Raw genomic sequence first — 8,558 nt, 5'->3', positions numbered from 1 at the left:
ATAGATAGATAGATAGATAGATAGATAGATAGATAGATAGATAGATATTAAGGTGTTTTAAACCCTTTCCACACTCTTGCAATATTCTAAATAATGTTTCTAAACTCTAAAATCTCTAAAAGAGCACAGAATGTCATGATTTCAGCTCTCTGCCTCCTCTGCTCTTTGCCACCTGCAAGCGCTCTTGGCCACGCCCACTTCAGCGCTCTGCACAGTGAACAGCTGAACAGCTGCAGCAAGAAGTTTATCCTGCAGTGTGGGCATGCATAACAGTACAGAAGGTGTAATTCAAAATATTTTATTTTAAATAAAAATTCCATGCTGTGTGCGGCTCATGCATCAATACAGTCATTGTGTGTCTGGTCCAATCTTATTTTGAAAAACCGCGATAGAGCAGTTTGCGATTAATTAACCACAAAGTAGCGAGGGACTTCTGTACATCTAGACTGTGGTTCGGTTAGCAGTGAGTTTCTTTCAGCAACATGATTCTGTTCTGTTAGCGGTGTAGTCTTGTTAGCAGCATTAGCAGGTCTTGTTAGCAGGTCCCGCTAGCAGCTTGATGGTAATAACAACTGCAGCAGCTGCCCTCCAGAACCGGGTCCAGCAGACAGAGAACATCCAAGGTTTTCCCCGTGGAGCTGAACAAGTTCCATTACAGTGATTATTCTGGTTAGGGATTTATGAGTCTAACAGTTTCAGGGTAGAAGCTGTTCCTCAGTCTAGTGGTTCTACACTTAATGCTCCTCAACCTCCTTCCTGAGGGGAGTGGGGCAAAAAGTGTGTGCTGGGTGAGTGGGGTCCTTCATGATGCAGGTGGCCCTCTTCCTGCATCTGGAGGTGTAGATGTCTGTGATGGTGGGGAGGCTGACTCCAACATCTTCTGTGCAGCCTTCACCACTCTCTGCAAAGCTTTTCTTTCTGCAGCTGTGCAGCCTCCATGCCACACGTTGATGCTGGAGCACAGGATGCTCTCCACTGCACACCTGTAGAAGGAGGTGAGGACTGAGCCTCCCAGACCAGCTCGCCTCAGCTGTCTGAGGAAGTAGAGTAGAGGGAGTATCTCATTTTGGTTCATGGAATATTTTGCTAACATTGCACATGCAGTTTCACCCATCTTTTGCCACTTGGTGATGGGATATTATTACATTATGAACAAGAATCATGACAAGAATTCAACGTTTAATTTAATCTTTCTTTCAAAAACCCACTGGATTTAAAATGAGTGGAACAAGCAATGGCTGTGGATTAAAAAAACTGAAAAATAAAAACATATTTTACTGTATTTGAATTTGCCTGTTTTTTTTTATTTGCGGGTGTATTTATTTCACATAATGGAGATCCTAAGGGAAAGCTGAGCAGAATACACCAGGCCCCAGTTAGCAAGCAGGCTATAATTTCTGCTTCTTTTGAAGTCCATGCATGTGTGTATTCAGTGTGTGTGTGTGTGTGTGTGTGGGGGGGGGGTTCATTGTTGTGTGATGTGGCCTTTCTGAAAAGCACTTTTTTTTCCAAAAGAGTAAAGGTGTTCTGTGTTTACTTAACTTGAAGTTAAATGTACCGATTCATTATAAAATTTTACGCATCAGCAAACTTTGCCAACAAAAGTTACCATAGACGAAGGTTAGCTTTGTAAGCTTCATGTAAAGACTATTGTGGCTGTCTGTATGGACTGTGCAGGTGCTTACAGTTTGTATTCACCTCTCGTATGTTTTTAGAGTTAGTCATTTTTGCAGCACACACTGAACGGAAGTATGCTGAACTGAAAATGCCGTGAACGAATAAAGAAGCATTTAGAACATTTTTTATGGTCAGCAGGAACAAATGGATTATTTCAGCAGATGAGATATGCTGAGTCAGCATTCACACTGTTCCTTCCCTGTTTATGGTTTCTTTGGTATGGTTTTTATATTTTATTTTTATAATCCAGCTACTCCTACAAAACCTGCTGCTTTTATAATTCATATTTCAATCTGTTCAATTTGATTAAGTTTTATTGTTATCAAAACATTTAACTTTTGTTTAAATAAAATTCCCCGTAGAGAAATACTGAGATTCATTGAATTCCTTCAAAACGTCCTTTAAAGGTTGATAAAACTTTTTTTTTCTTCTTTCAGCTGCTCCCTTCTTCAGGGGTCTCCACAGTGAAGACTTGGCAATTGATTTTACACCGAATGTCCTTCCTGACACGACCACAGACCACCGAGCTACCACAGCCCTCTGTGTGGAGCAGAGAGCTGCTATCTAGGACACCTGGGGGAGCAGATGGTGGGGGTTAGGTGGCCTTGCCCAGTGGGGCAAATGAGGTTGGAGGCAGGTGTGGGTGCTTCACCTTTCCCACCCACATTTTGATGTTGTCGGTCTGGGGAGTTGATCTGGCGACCTTCCATTCACAGGCCCACCTTCTCTAACTTCTGTGCCACCATTCTCACAAATATACTCATAAAGTTTGCTAAAACATACCTGCTTTATTTTTTGTCTTCTTATTCATACCTTTTAGCTACTGTTCTGCAACTACTTCAGATGGAACAAACACTCCCCCAACCCCCAAACATAAGAGGATCTGCGGTGGAAGTGGTCTCCAGCTACAAGTACTTGGGTGTGCACCTGAATGACAACCTCAGCTGGAGCAACAACACCACCAGCCTGATCAAGAAAGTTCATCAGAGACTCTACTTCCTCAGACGGCTGAGACGAGCTGGTCTGGGAAGCTCAGTCCTCACCTCCTTCTACAGGTGTGCAGTGGAGAGCATCCTGTGCTCCAGCATCAACGTGTGGCATGGAGGCTGCACAGCTGCAGAAAGAAAAGCTTTGCAGAGTGGTGAAGGCTGCACAGAAGATGTTAGAGTCAGCCTTCTCACCATCACAGACATCTACACCTCCAGATGCAGGAAGAGGGCCACCTGCATCATGAAGGACCCCACTCACCCAGCACTCACACTTTTTGCCCCACTCCCATCAGGCAGGAGGTTACGGAGCATTAAGTGTAGAACCACTAGACTGAGGAACAGCTTCTACCCTGAAACTGTTAGATTCATGAATATCTAATCACCACTTGCTCTTGCCGAGGTTGGATGCTTTTCCTCTCCCCTTCCTCTCCGCTTTGCTTTTCTGCTCTGTCTGTCTGCGAAACTGCTTCTGAGACTCTCTTGCATATCTTCCGAACTTGGACTTGTTTTGATCAGTTGGTCCCTCAACACAATTGATAACATTTCTGCAAAGAGAAGACATGCTTTAAGCGAGCCGATTTGCCCTGCTGGCACGCACGCAGCTGGATATCTCATCGACTTGGAAGACTTGATGATGTGTCTATCTCTGCTGCCATTTGTGTATTTTAAGGACACATATTTAATTGGATTTACAATAACTGGTTCCTACTTTTTGGATTCGTCTGGTTGCTGGTTTTATCTACAATTAAGGAAATTGTCGGCAGCAAATTGGGACCCGATCACGCTGCTTGCCTTTATGATGGCTTGTTTCTTGCCTCGAGTACCCAGACTCAAATGCTTTGGGCAGAATGGATCAGATCTCTGGGATTTTACTCAAGCATGTTCCATCGGAGTGGCCATATAATTTGGACATTTCGGAACCGTTTGGACCAACACAGATTCAAGGTAGAGGTCATTAAGTTCTGCCTGTCCCCAAAACAACTGTGTTTATCTGAATTTGGCTCCGTTGGCTGGCCTTGAAGGCCACCTTATCCGAATTCGCCTGGAGAACATGTGATCTGACCCTGTGTACACAATTTCATTCCACCACATGTACCACATATGATGCAAATGACATAACAAAACCTTGACTTTGAACTTGACCAACTATTTTGCTACATTTAGCTTTTGGTTACATTTAGCTTTAAGCTATGTACTTTTAACTTTTAGTTATCATTCTTTTTTTAAAACTTCGTTATCATTCTGCCCCGTTTAGCTTTTAACTACAATTTTGCTACTTTTAGCTACCAATCTGCCAATTTCAGTTTTAACCTACAATTTATCTACTTATAGCTACTGATTTACTGGCTTTTACTGGCTTGTACCCACTTTTTGTTCATTTTAACTTTAGCCAGTTTTGCTCCCTTTAATTTTGCACTAGGCTTATCTAAATTTAGTTCTTCGCTATATTTTGTGCTTTTATCTTGTTGCTGTACAGTAATTTTCTATCTTTAGCTACAGTTTAACTATGATTACAGTGCATTTGAGCTAATTTTAGCTCAGAGCTATTTTACTAACTTTAGCAATTAGCTATGATTTAGCTCATTTTAGACTTAAAATATTACTTTGCTTATTTTAACATAAAAGTTCAATTTTAGCTTCTTTAACCAATTTCAGCAGTCATTCAGCATTTACAGCATTTTGGCTGAAAACACATTTTTTTCTTGTTTGTTTCTGCAGCCTTTCAGCTTCAGCATCGTAAAAACAGAGCTGCAAGAACTCAGAGAACAAAAATGACCAAAGTGATTTACATACAAAGCTTGTTTATGTTTTTTTTATCTATACCGGCTTTCCAAAACTATTGATCCCACTAAGGCTAAAGTAGATGTTTTTCAGTAACTGTCTCTCACAAATGTATAAAGTCTGTCTGTTATCATGATGAAAGCCTCAGCAATTATAAAATAGTTGTTTAAATGTGCCTAAATATGCAGCCAACAGTGGATAAACTTCAGAAATGTTAAAGTGGAACATTTATAAAGGAGCAAAATCTTTTTGTAAAAAGTGTTGGTGTCATTTTTGCTCAAAAAAACTTTATAATCTGGCACCCTCAGCAATATTTACTCATATCAAATAAAGTTCATTAGGCTGTATGTGTTCATAGGCAACAATGACAAACACAGATATGACTACAACCTAATCACTGTTTTAGCTATTAAGCTAAAAGTATGTGGTTGGAGCAGAGAGTAAAACCAAACATGCTCTGATGGCTAACCGACTGCTCGAAACCATTGTGTTAAACTTTGGCATACAAAGTAACGATATGTATTTCTATTAAGGAATGCTATTTTATTTTTATTATTTTAAATGTCAAGCTGGACGGTGGCCCAGTGGCACAGATGGTAAAGTTGCCGCCTCTCAGCGAGCAGGTTGCCGGTTCAAATCCAGATCAGGGACCTTTCTGGGTGAAGTTTGCATGTTCTCTCCGTGCTGTGATGATTTCCTCCCACAGACTAAAAACATGCATGTTAGACTGATTGGTAACTCTAAATTGTCCCTAGGTGTGAGTGAGAGAGTGAATGGTTGTTTGTCTTGTTTGCTATGTGTCCCTGTGATGGACTGGAGACCTGTCCAGGGTGTCCCCCGCCTCTTGCACAGTAACTGCTGGATATAGGCACCAGTGACGCCCGTGACCCAAAAAAGGAAGAAGCGGGTAAAGATAATGGATGGATGGATGGATGGATAATTGTCTATTGTCTGTACCTCATCTGTGTTCTTTGTTTAAAGCAGGTCTCTCAGAATCAGAATAAGCTTTATTATCATTGCATCGAGATAAATGAGTCGTTGAGGCTCAATGAGACTAACCTGAAGAAATAAAGTTTGAATGAATGACCTTCAAGCTGGAGTGAGCTGTCTGTAAGTGACTTCAGCTGATTAACAGCAGGTGCATTTTGCTGAGTAATGTGGGCTAAAGAGCTGATTGTAAACTAAAAATATAGCTGTAAATATAAAGGTAAACTGCTTAATTCTGTTTCATGAAAACCTTTAGAACGGTGGCCGATTTTGGGTTGAGTGTTTTAGACTCTGCTACGGTTGGAAGTAATTTTCTTTTGTAAACGAGGTCCCCAGATGGATCCACCTTAGTGTGGATGTGGTTTCAGTGACTGTTTACTTGGCGAACAACTTTATGACCCTTGGAGGACTCATCCAACTAATGGTGTGATTCTGAGGCTGTGGCTTTGGCCCCGTTTCTACGGGGCTGTTTATAAGTGAAACCGGAACATTTGTGTTGTGTTGTGGTTGTTCCTGAGCACAATAACAGCTTATCTTATTCTCAGATGTCAAAAACTTTTGAATCCAGGTTTCAGCGTGTAGGTTTTTGGAAACACTAGACAGTGGTGTCAGCATGGCTGCCGACAATAGTCTTTCTGAACGTGAATGAGTAGATGAACAACGGTGGCAGATTGTGGAGTGCTGTTTGTGCAGCTCACTCTTCAGTTTATCAGAGCTTCTGACGCAGAATATTTATGTGCTACACTGTCTTTTGGATCAGTGGAGATGCATTTCTTACAATCTACAAATGCTGGTGGAATCTGTAACTCAAGACTCAAGCTTCTGCATTAGAGTTGCATTCAGGCCCAAAAAAATCTGATCAGACCCGGCCCCAGCCCGTAGCCATCGTTTTCGAACCCGAACCGACCCAACGAATTAACAGTAATTACAGGTCAGAACCCGAAAAAACAATAACATTTTTAATTAAGCTTTGACTGCTTATATAATTATTAACGGTCGACAGACGGGCGCTGCTGAGGGGACAGAAGATCGGAGCTTATGGGGTGTTTGTCCTTTCATGGCTGTCAAAGTGCATTAAATCCCTGCTTCTGCCTGCATTCTGCATTATTCAGACACGGACCCTGCTCTGACATGTCTGTGGGTTTGGGATCTCACCTGTTTGGGTCGTCGGCTGCGCACGTTTGTTGAGTGCAGTGGTTGAATGAATGTCCATTTGGGCTTTGATTGATCACTGCCTGGCTGTACAGTATAGTCCCATCTGAGGCTTAACTGAACTTTTTACCTCTTTCAAGGCTGGTCAGCGCGGGGTCAAAAGTCCGCGTGCAGCTGGTGATTGTTTGGCAAGCCATGTTGCCATATAATTGGATTGTCAGCCGCGCCCGTCCACTGACTCAATCAAAAGCCCAACGCCAACCTGGCCCACCCATCCAGCACATTATTATGGCCCGGCCTGGCCCTATTCAGGCCGGTCCGGGCTTCAGGCCCGGGTTAGAAATGACAGCTCTAGTCTGCATGCATGTGCGTGCAGATGAAATACAAAAATCACAGCGCCAGCTAGTGACCTGGCATGGAAACTTTTAACTCATTTTGTAGTCTCGTTTTAACAGAACATGTGAACATGTAACTTTTTCACAGTCATCATCAGAAAATTGATAAGCTCTTCAGGAGATTATTCTTATGTAAAAATATAGTTAAACGATCTTATGCTAAAAAAAATTCTAAGCCCTTATTTTTTTATTTACCTTTATTTATACAGGTAGTGTCATTGAGTCACGAGAACTCTTTTTCAAGAGAGTCCCGTTTTTTGGGAGCCGATGGTGGGGGTTAATAGTCTTGCTCAGGGGCCCAGAGTGGGGCAAATGAGGGTGGAGACAGGTTCATTCATTCAGTCAACCTTTATTTATACAGGTTAATCCCATTGAGCCTCAGGGACTCATTTACAAGAGAGACCTGATGGTAATGTGTGGGTGTTTCACCTTTTCCACCCACATTTTGATGTTGTCAGTCTGGGGAGTTGAACCTGCGATTTTCCGATCACAGGCCCATCTTCTCTAGCCTCTGTGCCCCCCCCCCCCCCCCCGCCCCCCATTCTGTGGAAAAGCATCATACACGACTCAAGCAGCCACCAAACTGTTCCAGAGTAGGAGAGTTTATCATGAGCCCACACTGCCTGCTGAGTCACCACTAGATCTTTAACAGGGAACATAAAATTAAGTTTTTTAAGGAGCTACTGTTTTCTATTTGTGGGTACAAGGAACAAAACCCAAAAGCACTTTGCGTTTCATGGAAAAAGCAGCAGTATAGGTGACACAAAGAAAATAAACCTCATAATGTCACACACATTTTGTGACTCACATTCACTTGTAATCGACTCAACTTCTGTGAAACTGCCTGACCCTGAGAGGAAACCTACCATGATGTGCCAGTAAAGTAATAAAAAATGTCCTTTTCAAATGTGTGTGTTCCCTGCTGCAAAAGGGCAAAAGTGGGCAATAATATTTTTACCCCAGTCTTTCTGTGTATGTCTGTCTATCTCCAAGACATTTCATGAAGCAGATTACAAACTTTTTGATATTCTTAAAAATTATTAATTTGATGTGTCTACATTTGGAGTCCAAGCAGTTCAAGACGGTTGCCACAGCCAACTGACCTTAAACACAAAAAGGCTATAACTCTGTCAGTCTTACAGATGCAGAGCTAAACTTTGTTATGGTAGTAGCTGTGAGTCATTCACAACCAATACCCGAGTGTGATATTTCACAGCACTGCATGAAATCGCACGTTTTTAAATTTTCCTTCTTCTTTTGGTTTTTCCCTCTTCAAGGGTCTCCACAGTGAGTCATCCTCCTCCATCTCACTCTGTCCTCTGCATCCTCTGTCCTCACTCCAACTACATCCATGTCCTCTCTAACTGCATCCATAGATCTCTTCTTTGACCTTCCTCTTTGTCTTTTTTCTGGCAGCTGCATTTCTAACATCCTTCTACCAATATACCCACTGTCCCTCCTCTGGACATGTCCAGACCATCTCAGTCTGGTCTCTCTAACTTTATCTCCCAGTTGTTCAACCTGTGCTGTACCTCTGATGATCTCATTCCTAATCTTATCCATCCTTGTCACTCCT

This window comes from Nematolebias whitei, chromosome 21 (assembly GCF_014905685.2).
Source record: "Nematolebias whitei isolate Nwh7 chromosome 21, NemWhi1, whole genome shotgun sequence".
Taxonomy (NCBI): Eukaryota; Metazoa; Chordata; class Actinopteri; order Cyprinodontiformes; family Rivulidae; genus Nematolebias; species Nematolebias whitei.
This window is presented reverse-complemented; position numbering follows the sequence as displayed.